Source organism: Anoplophora glabripennis, unplaced genomic scaffold (assembly GCF_000390285.2).
Source record: "Anoplophora glabripennis isolate ALB-LARVAE unplaced genomic scaffold, Agla_2.0 scaffold132, whole genome shotgun sequence".
NCBI classification, from domain to species: domain Eukaryota; kingdom Metazoa; phylum Arthropoda; class Insecta; order Coleoptera; family Cerambycidae; genus Anoplophora; species Anoplophora glabripennis.
This window is the reverse complement of record NW_019416288.1, coordinates 213,428-231,815: the sequence shown is the minus strand read 5'-3', so window position 1 is coordinate 231,815 and position 18,388 is coordinate 213,428. Positions and strand designations below refer to the sequence as shown.

The 18,388-nt window shown below is 32.0% G+C and overlaps 1 protein-coding gene and 1 long non-coding RNA gene across 2 annotated transcripts in view; one reads left to right on the top strand and one right to left on the bottom strand.

Moving 5' to 3' along the window:
* Nucleotides 1-18,388, bottom strand: part of LOC108904645 (ABC transporter G family member 14) — a 460,474-nt gene that overhangs the window by 232,918 nt on the left and 209,168 nt on the right. The gene's annotated exons all lie outside the window — the stretch shown is intronic.
* Nucleotides 3,871-5,008, top strand: LOC108904646. Its single transcript, XR_001964240.1, has 2 exons — nucleotides 3,871-4,118; nucleotides 4,849-5,008. It is a non-coding gene; the product is annotated as an uncharacterized LOC108904646 (long non-coding RNA).

Here is an 18,388-nt window from a genome sequence, read left to right as displayed (position 1 = left end):
CGACCACGGCGTTGTCGGCGAAGGTTTGGCTGGGTCACCCACCGCCCTCGTTCGACGAACGTTGTTAGTCACATCGACCGAACTGCTGGTTTGGCTGGGTCACCCACCGCCAGTGGAAGACGTTGAGTGCAGGTCCGTACGGCAGCAGCGTTATCGGCGACGGTTTGGCTGGGTCACCCACCGCCCTCGTTCGACAAACGTTGTGAGCCCCTTTACTGACACTGCTGGTTTGGCTGGGCCACCCACCGCCAGTAGAAGACGTGAAGGTGTCGAAGTGTACAGCAGCAGCGTTGTCGGCGAAGGTTTGGCTGGGCCACCCACCGCCCAAGCTAGATAAACGCTGTAGGGCACAATAACCGAAACTGCTGGTTTGGCTGGGCCACCCACCGCCAGTAGAAGACGTTGTGTGTCGGCTGTGCAACGACGGATAGACCCCCGAAGTTTGGCTGGGCCACCCACCGCTTCCGGGAGAAGTCTGTCGGCCGCCCCGCATTTGAACTCGCACCTCGTCCAGACTTTGCCTCCTGTTTACCAACAACATCATTTTCCTGATTACCGTTTGCTTATTTGTGCCTGATATAAACCGCTTTGCTTGGCTTTTTCTCCTGGCTGGTCGCATTTCCGCTTAATTTCCGTCGCTTTGCTAGAAACTGCCGCCGATATTTATTTGTAGAATTAGAGTCACCCGTAATTATTTTTCTGTTTCAGAACCATTGGGAACAATTTATTTATTGCTCTAATTTATTAATCTTATTTTTCCCTTTCTAGCACCGACCGAAATTTAAAACCGAATATTATTCTGGCGTACCGTTTCGTAAAGTCTTAGATTGTTTATTAAATAAACCAAACGCCAAAGACTCCGTTTTCTACCGTACCGATTTTGTGTCCTGATATTTGACTAATTTGTATTTATTTACAGCTCCGAAAACCGTATCGGCATTTTTAAACCCGTCGCAAATAATTGCTCTAACCCATTTTATCTCTAACCCATTTTATTTCATTCTTACACCGCTTGTAAATTTATTGTATATTCCTGGTTTTAGTTAGTAATAATAATTGTAATTAGAATCTGTTTTACTTTTGTTTGTTTGTTTCAAATTCAATAGGCCTGATTAATAAATCTAGTAAATATAATTCCCGTTTGTATTCATTCTTAACGCCGACAAAGTTGATAAAATTCCGATCAGTAAAAAAGGGGTCCGCTTATCTTTTTGTGACCTACACTGATAAGACCGTTTATTTTGAAAGGAAAATAACACTACACTCAGAGAACTACTTTGCTTGAAATTAAGAGAAATATAACAGACCCCTGGAATTAAACTTTCTTCACTGCAGCTATCCCGAGTACTTACTCTAAACCGAGGGTAGGTTTCACGTGGAGTTTCCCCCACGTAACCGATTGGGAAACTGGCGCCCGAGACAAAACCCGCACAAAAAGATTTAACCCGGAGTACGTTCCTGTGACGTCACTCACCACCGCCGGCTGCCAACCACCGCTGCCGATAAACTAGTAGTCAAGGGTCGTCATAAAATTAGGCGTCCAAATAGGGACGTCAGTGACGTCACTGAATATAGCAAATTAGAATTTGAAATTACGAATTAAGATTCCGTTTAGAGTTGGTAGTATACCGGGGGCGGCCATAAGTAACGTAACTAACCGTCACCACCACCAGAACCGAAACCGCAGGAAAGTGCGTTACACTACTCTGACTAAAGCCTTGACCAATATTGAAATATGTACACCCACAATATACCACTCGTCAGCAGAACCACCAGATACACACTGGTTTCGAACTTATTAGTTCTCACTAATGCATCATGGGTGTGATGGTGTAACGTTGTTTGATGCACCAAAAATTACAAAACTGGCCAATAAATAATCATTTCGAATTTCTTTCGTTGGCATGAAACTTTTTACTTCGTAAAATTCGTTCCTCTGCTGGTAAACTTTAAATTTAAAGGTAAACTACTACATGTATGAACTTTTTAGTCTACTTTGCCAATTCAATTGCACTATTGCATCTTCACAAAAATACCCTTTATATACATTTTCATAACCATATCATTTAATCCAGAAAACGCAACTGAGAATTATGACTTACAATATTTTTTAATTTCAGGTCTCGAAAACAATACGTAACTTTCAATAAAAAATATAAATGTATCTATTAAGTACTGCTGTAGTATACTACTATAGTAAAGCCCTTGAAATAAATTTGCCTTTTTATTTATACCTTTCTCATACTCCTTGATATCCTAATCTATGCCGTAGAATACTATCCATTTTCAAAAAAATACTCAGATGGTATAAAAATTTCACTCACAAAACTTATTTGAAAACTCAACGAGAATAATCAAAATTCGATTCGAAAATTAAATTCAAACAATCAAATGGCCTGCTTTATACAAGGTATCACGAATTGCATAGGCCAATATTGACGCCTCAAAATAAGAGAAAAACACACATCGGAAAATACTTAGTTTTCTAGATAGGTATGAGGCATAAAATTAAAATTCCTGCAAATGAAATATGTTCAAAACGCTTAAAAATAAACAAATGCAAATCAGGTGACACTGGAGTGACTAAAAGATCGTATAAGTAATTACAATTGAAGCTTATAAGTATTTTTTCAAAGAAATTTTGAAAAAATTCTAATTGTTGCTAAAATGGATAATATAGAAAATTTTTATATAGGGATTAATAGTTGAGACTCCAAAGTGTAGGTATAAAAATTGGAAACTCAAAATAATCATTGGTTTTACCGTGAGAGAATTGATAAATAAGTTGAATTCTGTATTTTCTTAATTAACAATTCAATTGTGCGAAATCTACCAGGACGATTTCGATGAAAAAATTTCTGCAATACTACCATATCATGAAGTTCTCAGAACCATATTTTTTATATGGCTGGTGGAATACGTGGTTAAAATTAATGACATTATGACTGAAATACCCTGTATATATATATATATACAGGGTGATTCAGAACTTATCCAAAAAAAAATTCTGGATGTACAGGGGACCCTTACAAATACAATTTTGTAAAGAAAAAATCAAAAAGGGCAATTCGAAAATTATTTAAAAATACACTTCTGCACGGCACTGGAAACTGGTCCACTGTAAAACCTGACCTGGCGCAATGCGACTGTCACAGCGACAGTGATAAAAACGGGCAAAAACTTGAAAGAATTTCGCAAGGAAAAGAATAAATAGAATTTTATAGCACTTATTTTATATCAGCAAACTCAACTGATTTTGTTCAAATTCATTTGTGGTTTTAAATAATAAAATAATTTGACATACCTGATGTTACAACAACTGTTCAAAATTTTGTCCATCTACGTGTAAACACATTTGGGTCCGTCTTACTCAGTTTCTATGAACTAACACAAATGCTGTCTTGTTTCACCATAACACAAACGCTTCACCATAATAAAAATGTTTTCTTGCTTCACCATAAACTAAAACGATATCCATCAACTCCAAGTTGTTATACACGCAAGCCATTTTTGACACTAACTACTAAAAAACTATTGTAAACATCGGATTTCAGTGTTCTGAGTCGCTGAGGCCACGTGGCTCTCCATGCGTATTACGAATGACGCTAGAGACTACAGTTGTCCAGCTATGTAGTGGTTGAAAGCACTACAAGTTTAATAATTTTTTTTCTCGGAAACTATAAGGATTTTACAAACATTTTTTTACAATATTGACTCCATGCCTCATCCCGCATCTATTCCCAAATTTTTTTGGATATGTTGTGAATCACCCTGTATACTAAAATTTAATATCTCCGGGTCTGTCATGAAACAGATCTGGTAACCCAACTGCGCATAATAATGTCTTGATAACCTCTGCAGTAATCTTACGAACAGTGTGAGTTAGTATTGACTGTTTGATACGTAAACATGAAATTCTTCATACTGTTGCAGATGGTGTTAATACTTATTTTAATTGGGTGCGGTGTTAACATGACTGAATACAAAAATCGAAAGGATGGAAACTTTATTAAAGTTAAAGCCAAAGTTGTATGTGATCAAGATGAAATATTCATGGCCGGAAAATGCAGACCTGTAAATGTTTAATTACAAATGAACTAATAATGTTTCCTCACATGGTATGTACAACTGATGTTCAATAAATTTTTGCCCAGTAAGATAATATGTATCTGGTATGTATTTCGAAATACAGATCGCAATTATGTAATACAACAAAAATAAACCTAACCTAGTCTAATTGTAGCTAGTTCAAATATTATAATCTATACCAAACATATGAATTATAACGTTCTCGAACATTTTTTATAATACAATAATAAAATAAATAAATAATTAAAAAAATTAAATCACAGCCCAACTTTAAAAAAGCAGATACGATATTTATATTGTATTAATTAGTACAGCTTCCAGCACTTCCATTTTATACTTAGCGACACTAATCTTCTAAAATTCGGGGTATATGTAAGTAATATCAGTAAAATTAATAGGATTGCTGACTCGACGTCCCTGAAAGATTGTTTTGAATTATAGTGAAAACTGAATAAGTGCAATTACCGCTTAATGTTATTAGTAGGAAAAGAGATACTTTGTTGGGAAAACGAGCCATTTCCAGTTTCTTTTAACTTAAAATAAACTTGGCTTTCTTTTCATTTCTGATGTCAATTATTATCGTTTACTAACTTCACATAAAATAAAAAATTTTCAAGATGCATGCATTTTAAGGATAACAACAGGACCGTAAATTTCGTTTTGGAAGTTTCTTATAAGCATAAATTGTACATGCTTGAACTTACTGTTAACAAATTATTATTTTGCATTGTAAAAGTTATGTATTTGTTTTTTTTTTAGATCCCGGAAACAGGAGACACGAATAACATAGCCATAATAATAGCCGGACAATAAGTAGTTAAGAGATAGTAGTTAAGTGTAACAAGATTATTGTAATACAATTTTTTTCATAATTGTCTTATTTACATTACAAATTACCAAATAAAATACCTAAAGCTAATTTTTGGATATATTATTTTTTACCCGACATTGGAGTATCTAATACTTATATGGAAGTTATCATTTTGAATTTAAGAAATATATGTATTTATATACAGGCTGTCTACTATAAGAGCGCCACTCCTATGTATTTCGCTTAATAAACAAATTTGAGATCCATGGCCAACTTTATGAGAAAACATGAAAAAACCGGAAAAGTACTTAAAGTTTAGGGCCGCCTAACTTTTTTATTTCGTAAGTTTGTAATTTGCTGAGCCCTCTATGCGGACAAAAAAAATTGTCGTCGAAGAAGGCTGTGGTAATACATTAACTAACGAGAATTTGCGAAATCTAAAATTTGCGTTCACGCTTGGGAAAACGGTTATAATATTCATTGGGGTTCGGCTATAATTGTGGAAAAGGAAAATAATACCATTACAAGGAAATTAAAAGATACCGCGATTATTTTGTTAAATGGGTGTTAAATTATTCTATGGACTTGGATCCTTGATGGCTACAGATTCTAAAAGATGAAATAAGTAATAATAGAAAAACCTTAATTTGATATCTTTAGCTCTGGAGACAGACAACAGCAAACAAATTTAAACTGTCAAAGTAACTAAAACGAAAAGTCAGAAGTCGACAACAGATAGATTTGCGAAACATAAACAACTTTTTAAAGTAGGTAGGTACGTGATATAAAGTGATGTGCTTCTGTATTTTGTATTTATCTGCTTTTTTAAATGTGAGATTTTTTGGTTAGATAAAACTGTTTTCATAAAAATAACTCCGGACTGATTCTTTCCGTGCAAGGATTTATGTCATTAATTTTTTCCTATTTTATAAAAAAAATTTAATATTTATTTATTCAAAATTCAAAGAAATACAATTATTTAACGCCTCTAAACGCAGTGTAAAACAAACAAGCTTATCTTATATCTAATGCGGTTATAATATCTCGTAAATTAAACTTTAAATAAAAAAAATAAAATAAAACGATGTGCTTCGCTTTTTTCTTACCAAAATTAATTATAAAAGGTATGTGTCACCAGAAGGTAAACTCTGTGTTGCCATTTTGACACCCTGTTAAAAAAAAGGCGCGGGTATGGAAAAATGACATAACAATACTTTTTATAACACCCTATACATCATATTGCAAATATTAGTCAAGTTGATAATTTTCATGTTCTGTATTCATTATACATTTGTAAGCTATATGCACTTTATCTGTCTTGAGCACGATAATGCCTCGATAACCTCTAGAGTTGGTATATAGAAAATTACTGAGTTTCTGTTGACTAGTTCATACGAAAACATGAATATTTTCGCCGTCTTGAGATTGGTGTTAGTGATTATTCTAACGTTGTGCGATTTTAGTATGGCGCAAATCGATTCTAAGGATGGGTCAATTTTTAATAAAATAAAGAAAAACACTGTAAAGTGTCCAGAAGGCGAAATATTGCACAAAGGAAAATGCAAAGAAGTCATATACTAGGAGGTCTGTTGAATATCTATTTATTATTTATGACTTTACGGGTAGGGTAAACTTTTTATCTACTGATTATTATTTATTTAATAGTTCTACCAAAGCCACAGCAACAAAAAGTATTTATTTCAGTGGGATATACAACAGGTATCTTAAAAGGTAAGAACTTCATTGACCTAACTTTAAACGAGTCAGACCCTTAAAAGGATAAAAATTCATTGCGAGAAGAGAAAAAAATCTCTATCGTTATTTAAAGAATACATTTATTTAGTTTCTCTCTATTAGCGTATCGATTATATCATAACCTTCAATTAATTTATTATTCTTCAAGATTATAATATCCTCGAAGTAAATCATATTATAATCTCGAAATAACCAAAAATTTTTAAAATACATAAATCCTGAGGGAAGATCAATGTATTTATCAATTTATTGTAATTATGCACATGTGTAAATGTTAACACCACACCAAATTTGAATCAATTTGTTATAAGCATAATGTACCAAAGATTTCGTAAATAATATGATTTTAACAACCAACAGTGAAAACGGTGGGACTTAGAGTGTTGCTTTATAAGCCAATTCTGAATTATTTATTGAGTTCTATTTGTGGTTGCAGTTTGATTCACTTGAACTGAAACACCCTGTATATCAAATAAATTTATTCTAGAATCCAAGATGGCAGTCACATTGCGTGTATGTAATTATAAAATTAAAAAAGTTTTATAAGAAGAAAAAAGTTGGCACATGAATTTATACCCAGTTTACACTACATGAAATAAAATATTTCTGAGAGACTTATGCAGTACATTATGTATTTGTCAAATACATTGATTTTGTACTGTAACTTAATTTTCAAAAAATTTCTTATAATCTACCCAAAAATAAAATTAAAGCTAAATCTAACGCATCTTAATTTAGATATAAAATGCGCAAGGTTATATTTTACTGTAAATAGTTTTATGTATTTACAAAATATTTTAAAATGGGGTACATTCATTTATATTAATTTTTATTTATTTCAGGGATGATCATAAATATCAGGATATACTAGTAAACCAGCATATTTTTCCACTTATTTTCTTACATGTAAATAAATACATTCACAAGAAATTACTGGACAAATTTTTTTTCAGCACCAACCTTGGGGTAGTGACTTACATACATTTAGGTTGAAATTCCTATTTCATTGCAAAAAGGAATATAAAGTTTTTATTCATGGATGGAATGTGATAAAAAAATAGATGATTATTACAACTTTTTTCTTTCTAAACGCCTCAGCAAATCGAATTAAAATGTTCGGGAAAGTTTTAGGTTGCTAAAATTAAAAACAATCTGCTATTGACATTAACATGGAAAATTTTAAAGCCCAATATTGGCAACATATTCAATCTAAGCCTAACATTGGTAAAAGACAGGCGCAGACAGTCCAATGTATATGCAGTCAATACAATTCCTATAAAGGTCCAATATACAACCAGTAGATTAATGTCGGACCTATATTGGACTTATATTGTCAACCAGCACTATGTCAAAATCTGTCGTTTACAATATTTGGCCAATATGTGGAAAAAATATTTTTTCAATATAGTGTAATGTACTGCTGGGGATGTTTATATTATAAAGAAAATAGCATAGTATTCACTAACAGCGAAATTTTTCATGCAGCTCCAGTCTCTTTACATACAATATGAATTTTCTTTTTTTAAGATTGGCTTTACTATTTGTCTCTTTTTATAGAGATTCAACGATTTGGAAAAAATCGGAAAAATTTAAAAAAATCGGAAATTTAAGAAACACATGAAAATATACTTAATAATATATTATCATTCCAGGCATACCTGTATCTTGCTGGAATATGTCAATGAGTATGAAAATATCAAATTTTAACAAAATCCGAGATGCCTGTAATCCAAAATTAAATCGAGTAACGAATTAAATGGACCGTTTTTATGAATAATTTTCAGTCATTTGACGAGTTTTGCAAAACCTAAGCAAGTTAGAAGTATATCTCTTCACTGTACCAATTATATAAGCTTTCTCCGGGGTATTATACAGGGTGTCCCGTATAAAAACCGACACATGGCAGGTGCGTGTAGGGGTGTCCAAAATATTGCAATTTAACCAAACTTATCTATACACAAAGTTGCACCCCTGATGAGTTATTAGCCCCCAAAATGGTGCCCCAAGTATCGAAAAAAATTAATATCTCTGCAACACTTTACCGCAGAGAAACCAAATTTGGTACATGATTTAGGTTTATTGCTGGTCTTCTTTGACTATGATTTAAAGATAATTGAAGCGCTTCAAGGTGTTCACTGGGGATGACTCACCTTTAAAATTGTACCGAACTTTTTTTTCATTGAATTTAATTTAAAATTTTTTTACTCCTGTTAAATTTAAAAAAAACTATGGTTTTCAAGAAAAACCGTATTAACTGAAACAAGATTTTAACAGTGTTTATTAGAAAATAATCTAAAAGTCAGTAGTAGGCAATGAATTTATCTTTCAAACTTGTCAGTTAATAATAAAATAATTTTATTTCAACAATTGCCTCTGATTGTTGTTGAAAAAATATCAATTATTATTTTTGTTAGGTATTTATTTGTGTTTTTTACTTAATATAATATTAGCTTATTTAAAAACTACCTAGGTAGATACTTGTTTTCTTTTTGTGGAATTAGGAGAGAAGTGAAGTAAAATTTGTTTGGCCAATTGTCAAATTTAAAAGATAAAGCCTACTATAATCTGTTTAGAAATGAAAGAGAGTAATAAAAGCTCATTATGTATGCAAATCGTAAATAAATGTAGTACTGATGCTTATATTCAATATTTTTATATTATGTTTAATCTATATAGATGAGGTGTACTTTTAACAAAACTTTGTGCGATCGGACTGTACTAAATTGTAGCAGGTAGTTAAAATTTAATCCCCGACAATCCGTCTTTGTCTATGCCGCTTCAATTTCTCGGTCCATTTCTCTTATAAGTAAACAATATAAAAACAGCATTTCAAAACATGAGGCTACTTTAAGCATCATAACCGGGTTAAGAGGGTTTTTAGTAATTCAAATAAAATTATTCAATATTATTATCAAAATATTTATTTAAATTTAATGAATAGACTTTTATTCCACACAAAAATATATGTATTTTGAAAATTCAAATTATGGTGAGTAAATGTAGTGTTGTATAAATGTACAATAAAGAAAATAAAAAAGTAGGTATATTAAAATTCATCCTCTGAATATTCTGATGAATTATCTTCGTCTCCTAGATTGATAACGATAGGTTCCACAGTAACGTCAATTAAATTATCGAGTTCCCACATTTTCTCCTCTTCTTTTTGTACATGATGTATACATCTTTGCCAGTTATCTGCAGTTACTCGTTCCAAGGAATTTTTTAACAAAATTTTCACGTCACTTAATTTAAACGTCGTATTATTTCGCGCTACATCTCCTTTTACCTGCGCCCAGACTAATTCGATTGGGTTAAGTTCACAGTGATAAGGTGGTAACCGTAGTACCGTTATTTGGCGATTTGTTGCCATTTCATCGATAACATATTTTTTCTGATCTTTATTAAGATTGACAAGTGTCAAAAGTTCCTTTTTCACCATATTTGTTTCAAAAGAAATGTTTTTTCCGGATAACCATTGAATTATATCGGCTTTCCTCCAAGCAGTCGTAGGCGTCCGCTCGGTCTGCCGTGAATGGTAACTGGCATTATCCATGACAATTACAGACCCCGGAGGAATAAGATCTAACAACTGTGTAAAATACTCTTCGAAAACATCTGCGTTCATGTCTTCGCGATAGTCACCTGTATTTTTAGATTCAAATAAAAGTAAACCGCCATCTACAAATACACTGGCTCCTGCCCTATGATGTTTCCAGTAAAATATACTAATGTACACCCATTACCTGTTAGCATTAGTGTTATCCGATAATTACCTGAAACGAAATATTAGCACGCCCATGGCCGGTTCTTATCTCGGGGTTTTATTACTCTCTTTCATTTCCAAACAGACTATACTGACTTTTTGATTATTTTCTAATAAACACTGTTAAAATCTTGTGTCCGTTAATACGGTTTTTCTTAAAAACCATAAAGTTTTTTAAAATGTAACAAGAGTAAAAAAAATTAAATTCAATTCTACTGTGAATTAATATTACTATTTTTCAATTCGGTCAATGAAAAAAAGTTCGCTACAATTTTAGGGGTGAGTCATCCCCGATGAACACTTTGTAGTGCTTCAATTAATTTTAAATCATAGTGAAAGAAGATCAGTAATAAACCTAAATCATGTACCAAATTTGGTTCTTCTACGGTAAAGTGTTGCAGACATAAATTTTTTTCTAAAAACTTTGGGGGCTAATATCTCGAGCTACTTTGTTTATAGGGAAGTTTGGTTAAATTACAATATTTTGGATACCCCTACATGCATCTGCCCTGTATCGCTTTTTATGCGGCACACCCTGTATAATAAAATTTGACAATATATTCAGAATAAGTAAAAAATCATATTTTTACTATGTGTTTTCCTGAACACACACGATTATGTTTACACGGGTGGGCACCCGTTTAAACATAATCTTTTCATGCTCCTTCATTTCGAAAAATTAAAGGAGTCCTTGTATTTCAACGTTTTTATAGTTTAAATAGATTTTCTTCACCTATCGTTGTATTACTAAAACTGCAATTTCTTGTTTATTTATAAAACGCCAGTCAGGCGCGGCGAAGCTTTTGCAGAGTCACCCCTGAAGATATCAACAGTGAAGAACGTCGAAACGTTCGGAAGCTTTATCTCTAAAAAAGGTTACAACTTAGATAACACTAGTCACCTTTTACATTTTATTCACAGAAGGCTTTGTTGCTGGTAACACTAATTACACAGGCCAACAAGGAAAAAATTCCAGAGATCAGACACTACGTTTCCGAAAGCATTTGGCGCGCTGAATCCGAATCTGGCCTCTTAATTGATCCATCACCCTAGGTTTCCGAGATATTCTAACCTAAAAGTGCAAAAAACACGTATTTTTGCTATTTTCAAGGTTATGTAACTTGGCGAAAAAAAATTTTTTTCTCAAAACTGAAAATATCACTGGAAACTACTATCTTTCCCCTTCAAAACGCATTTTTTTATTTGTAAAAAGCTTTATTTTTCGCGGAGATATCGTCGATTAAAGATGATCAGTATAGCTACCTTATTAAACCATGGCTNCCGTTTTTTTCAACTTTGCGATTTTTTTTAACCATGTTCGCCATATTGGATCGAGTTTAAAGAACAAGAAACTCAATTTAAAATTTAATTTTCTATACGGTCATATTTTTTTTGTCCAGGTAATAATTTCTGCAAATTTAACATTAATCCGTGACAGAATGCTTGGACTATATATTTAACTGGAAATTTGCATCAATAAGTGTTCTTATTGCACGAGAACTAAAACATATAGCATTGCATTTAGCTGCATTTAATTTTAAATTATTTAATATTCCATTTAAAATAACCTATTTTTCCGATATTGGATTTTCAGACTGGCCCTCGTAGGGTAACAATTCAGAGAGACAAGTTAATCTTATAGTTGTTCTGCGCATATTGACCAGCGAAATGATAACCTCCGTGATAAAATTAATGCATATGTTATTTCGCTAACGAACATGAAGTTTCTGGCCGCTCTGAAGCTGCTGTTATTGATTATGGTTTTGTGCAACTTTGCCACAGCGAATAAGACACGGTTGCAGGGAAGAATTGCTAATGCTCGATATAACTGTCCTACTGGTTACATATACGTTGGACGAAAATGTAAGGAACGAATTTAATAAATGTAAGTATACAATTTTTTTTTTTCTAAGTGAGCATTTCTTTATTACTTCGTCAATAAAAATTGTGAGCTTATGCGTCCTCCTTGTCTTAGTCCTTCAGCTGTTGCAAAATTTTCGCATACTATTCTGACTAATGACAAACGCAAAAAACATTATATGTAGGAAACAGGCATTTGTAGAGAATAGGCATTTCAGACGGAGCATCTGCTGATAATGTAGCAATCTTGACAGAAGAAGAAAAGGATTTGCAGAAGAACTTAGAGACCTGGAATGAAGTACTTGCAGAATACGGAATGAAATTGAATAAAAGAAAAACGAAAGTTATGGTAATGGAAAATGAGCAAAAAGACATAATTATACAGATTGATGGTGTTAAAATTGAACAGGTTAAAAGCTTTAAATACCTAGGAATAGAAATAGAAAATAATGGACGGCAAAATATAGAAATTAACAACAGATAGGAAAAACGCTAAAATTATATCATGCAATGAATAAGCCATAGACGAGTATAAGGATATACGTAACTTAGTTAATCGATCTGTTAGGGCAGAAAAAAGGCGTTTTTAAAGTTCAAATTTAAAAATGATCCTAAGTGTTTTTGGAAGACCTTAAAGTATCTAAACGTCACTAAGCCAGATAGTACTAATTGTGATATAGACGTATATTCTTATAATAATTATTTATGTGATGAGTTGCCTCAACCAATAAATTTTAAATAAATATAATTGAAAGTTGCTGAGTCGAAACGAGGAGTTCACTTTTAGGACGGTTACAGCAGGTGAAATTGAAAAAATTATTTTTCGCATTAGAACTCAAGCTATGATATGACAATATAAATCAAAAAATGTTACTTTATGTTTTTCCATTCCTTAGTGATTATTTTACATTCATCATAAATAAATGCTTAACCACAGGCACTTTCCCTATGGCTTGGAAAAATTCGCATGTTATACCATGTCCAAAAAACAATAATCCAATGACACTTTCTGACTATCGTTCTATTAGTATCCTGCCTACTTTGTCCAGGGTACTGGAAATAATTGTCAATGATCAGCTTAATGCTTATTTAAACGAAAATCATATTTTACCTGTTATTCAATCTGGTTTTAGGAAATTGCACAGCACTACAACTGCTTTACTTAATGTTACGGATGATATATTTCGAGCAAATGATAATAGTTTTTCTACATGGTTAATATTGCTAGATGCAGTAAGGCTTTTGATAGGTACTATTGATCATGCATTATTAACTAAAAAATTAAAATATTTTGGAGTTAGCAACGTTGTACTTTCCTTTTTTCCAGTTTTCTTGTTTAGGAAATTTGTAGTCCTGTTTTCGAGATGTTAAACAAGGGGTGGCTCAAGGTAGTATTTTGGGGCCTACACTGTTTTCAGTATTTACTGCAGATTTTTTCTCTTTTCTCAGTTACTGTAAAATACATATGCTGACGATTCACAATTATACTTTCCTTTCGCACATGAAAATTTTTTAGTGTCTGCTGATTGTATTAACTCTGATCTAAATATTATTTCTCATGTTGCGAGTGCTCATATGCTAGTACTGAATTACAAGAAAACTGAACTTCTGTTCTTTGGTTGTAATAGACTGAACCTTATTCCTGATTTTAAAATAGAAATAAATCAGCAAATTTTAAAACCTGCCATACCAGTTATTGTAAAAATTTAAGAGTGTTTATTGATGGTAATCTTAGGTTTGATAAGCATGTGAGCAATCTAGTGCAAAAGTCTTACAGTAAGCGGAAAATTTTGTATATGCAAAAGGACTTACAGATGATATAAAACTGTTGCTATGTGACTCTTTATTTTTGTCTTACCTAGCTTATTGTAGTGTTGTTTATTGGCCACCCTTAACGAAAAAAGACAAAAACACTACAAAAAATTCAAAATAGTTGTTTACGATTCTCATTCAACCTGCGGAAATATGACCACGTGTCTCCAGTCCTTTTGCAATCAAAATTATTTAATTTGGAGGAAAGGTTAATTTATCACGTATCTTGCCTTCTTTTTCAAATTAATGATACAACTTCACCCTCTTATTTATACGAAAAGCTTATTAGAGGTTGTGATACTCATAATTTGCTAACTCGTAGCAGACTTGTGTATACAGTACCTAGACATAGAACAGCTCAGTTTGAAAGAAGTTTTACGTATAATGCATCTAAGGTTTTCAATGATATTCCCACATTTATCATTTATCAAGTCTGCTCCTAATACTGATACATTTCGAGGATGGGTCAAGACTTGGATTATGTCTAAACGTACACTACAGTGATTGTATTTTGATATAATGTGATTTATAAGTTTGATGTTTTGTTAAGTCATATTTTATGTTGTCTACTTATATTTATTAATAACTGTTGGTCACGTGGAAGAGCGGCATTTAGCCTAACGTCGCCATATTTTGATATTTTGATATTTTGACGTATTGATGTCTTTTTCTTGTATTTGCGATATGCAATTTATCTTATCAAAAATAAAGGCAATATTATTATCATTATTATTATTACTATTTGTAAGTGAAACAGAAATTTCCAGGAAAACAAAGATAAATGTTTTTAAATCTATGTATAGACCAATTTTAATTTTTTAATTGGGTGCGAATCTTGGGTATTGACAAAGATACAAAAAAGCCAAATGCAAACCGTAGAAAGGAAATAGCTACGATGAGTCAAAGGTGTAACTAGAGCAGATAAACTGAGAAACATAATTATACGGAAGATCTAGAAATACAATCGCATTAGAATATACTGAGAAAAGACAACTGAGCTGGTGGGGTCACCTACAAAGAATGAACAATGCAAGACCAGTTAAACAGGTGTGGGAGGCAAAAATAGAGAGAAAGAAGAAAAGAGGTAGACCTAGACAAACATGGGACGGAGTTGTGGGAAAAATATTACAGAAGAAAGGAATAACATGGGCCGACGCAAAAATCTTGGCAAGAAACAAAAAAGAGTGGACAAAATTTATACATGTTGAATAGAATATTGTAAATTAAGTTACAGTAACTTGTGTTACCCTGCACCATAAAATGGTAAAAGGGATTTTGATTATATACAGGGTGTCCGGAAAGATCATGTCAAAAATGAAGGGGTGGTCAAAATAGATGTAGTCCTTCATATATTTTTTTTCCTATCGGTCTTCGTTGTGGAGTTATTCGCATTCGAAGAAAGAAGCTTGAAAAACAAATTCCAATTATAACTTCGTTACCATGACAACAATGAAATTTGGGCAATTAAAGTAACTCGTGGTAATGTTCATTTCCAAGTTTAAACTGATATTCAATATGCCTGGATTATACAGGAGCAGGCGAAATTATGGTGGGTGTTTCAGTATTAAGTCGACACACTTTGAGGATATATTCCTCACATAAAAATAAGTAAAAAATACATATGAACATAGAACCGCAAATACTTCGTTTTCGAGATGTAAGGTATTAATCAGAAATATTCGTCAAAATTATTTAACACAATAGGGTTGTTGACTATTAAAAACAAACCATATACAAATTGTTGTTGATACAAAGATTTTATATAAAAGAACATAAATATGTGACAAATTAGTGGTAAAAATCATTTATGAATGTTTGTGTTACTTAAAAACTAGTCTGACGTCATAAGGGGCAATTGAACAAGAAGCTAGTAGCGATCCTATTGCATAATTTTGAAGAAGAAGAAAATATATCAAAATTGTCCATCAAATCCTGTTGCCCTGTTCCCTGTTCTTTAACAAAAGTGACAGTAGTGACACTAGTGACAGCAGTCTATCAATTAAGAGTATTTGTGATAGTTATTATTAATTTCCTGATTGTAATGGATTCAACAAAATTTAAGTAGTGTTTTGTTCCACATTCCACATAGCCAATTGCATTATCTCCATAAGACTCCCGAACTGCACTATAAATTTCCATAAATAAATAGGTATTTTATATAAATAAACACAATAAAATCATTAATTAAATATGTTAATCCTTACCTGACTGCTTTTATACCTCTGATTTCGCCAATTTTAAAACGGTCGTCTCATTTTAAAAATTCAATTATGATCATAAAAATAACAATTTTCGGTAAAATTTGCGAAGTAGCTTTCACAAATTCCGTTTCACACATACTGCTTTAATTCTAAGGGAAGGAAGATATTAAATGATTATTACTAAATAATAATAAAGGAATTCGAAGATTAAGGAAAATAACTCGTAGACTTGAAAATATTTTATGCGACAATGTCACTGACAGACTGACACTACTGACAGTGTTGACAGAGCATCTTCTTCCTCCAATTTGTTTCCTTTACGCAATCATCTACACATAATTTCACTACAAGGTGCCCCTTATGACGTCCCAGCCGTTTTGAACTATTATAAAAAAATCAGTTTTAAATCATTATTTTAAAACTGTTCCGACGCATTTTTCAATCTCTAATTGTGCATACACACTAATTAGTACGTGTAGAATTATATTATCTACTTTTTGAAATTTGGTCAACAACCCTATTGCATGTATCCATTAACAAAATTGAAAATGAATATATTTAACCAAAATTTAAGTTAATTAGAATGTTGGTTATCTGAGGCGCAAGTTGTACCTACTTACAATTAGTCGCGTATTAAGTATATCAATTATAGTCAACAGGGCTAGAATTGGATCAATAAATATTTAATATAATATCTTTTTCGTGTACGAGTTAATCAAAATTTGAAAGGGGTGTTTTGGGGTTTAATTATCAGTAATCTACGGCTGCTGAATAAGAAGTATGTTGTATCAATTATAATTTTTTCTACATATGATTTAAAATTAAATTTGTTAAAGCAGATAAAATCATCAATACTAACTAAATTAGAAGATTCACGGAACCATTTGTGAGACTGTTGAACTAGAAATGATTATTCTTTATCTCTGTGATTATCTAAAAAAAACTAATTACATCTACAAGGTTTTTTTATCACTGTAGAGTGAAGTAAAACGGTACTATATCAAAAAATAAACAAATAAATAAGTGGTGTTATAAAAATATTGGTTTTTTAAAATATGGCCTTATGTTTATTATTTAAAGGCTTATTCGAGGCCATTTCAAGTTAATTCTAATTATTTTTTTAATTTCGGAACAAACTGTTATCTCTTACATATATTTCCATCTCATTCTACATCAACTGTGGTCTCTTTTTGATTTGCAGATTTCAGGGTTCGTCTGAAATAATAGTATAGCATAGTAATAGTAGATAAATAGTATTCAAACACATTTTGTTTTGTTTTCAGGAGCTTTCAATATGGCAGTTTCCGAGAACAGCAAAATAAATAGTTGCATCTTTTGAAAGTATACATAGGCATTTGTAATAAGATTATGTAAAATATATTATTTCCACATATTCCAAATACATTACCTACAAAAAAAATATTATTGATTTCAATACATATTATATACAGGGTGTCCATAAGCGACTGGGCTTTACTTCAAATGTAGCCTCCTTGAATGAAAATAAATTTGGATTGAGTTGCTGATTACAAACTTTGTTTAATTTTTTAAGATCATCATTTTTTTGTCTTTATTTATTTTTCATTTCTATGATACGTATTTGGTATAAAGGAACTTTTTTAGGGAGCCGAAGAACAAAAGTTTATTTTTTATCCAAAATAAAGAGATCACTAAGGGTAAAACAGAATTGTGTAAATGGTACTTTTTTTGTTGCGTGAAAGAAGGTACAATATATTATGTGTCGTATATATTGAAAATACATTTCAGTTTTCCGCTACAGTTATTCGTTGGTAAGACCACTATTTGATGAAATTCTAATTCAAATAAACTTCTGCTAAATTTGCATTTTTATTAACTTTCTGCTATTTAGATTAATTGGTCTCTATTAAAAAAGTCCATACCTCAGGATTGTAGTTACACGAAGTAACATTTAAAGATTCATATATCTCAGTAGGAGTTGACTTTCATAATGAGGTAAGACGAATCTGATCATGAAAAGTTAAACAATGGTATAAAGGTAGCAAAAGCAGGAGTTTAATTAGACTGTAAAACTCTGTTACCCGTAACTGATAACAATAATAATAATAATAATAATAA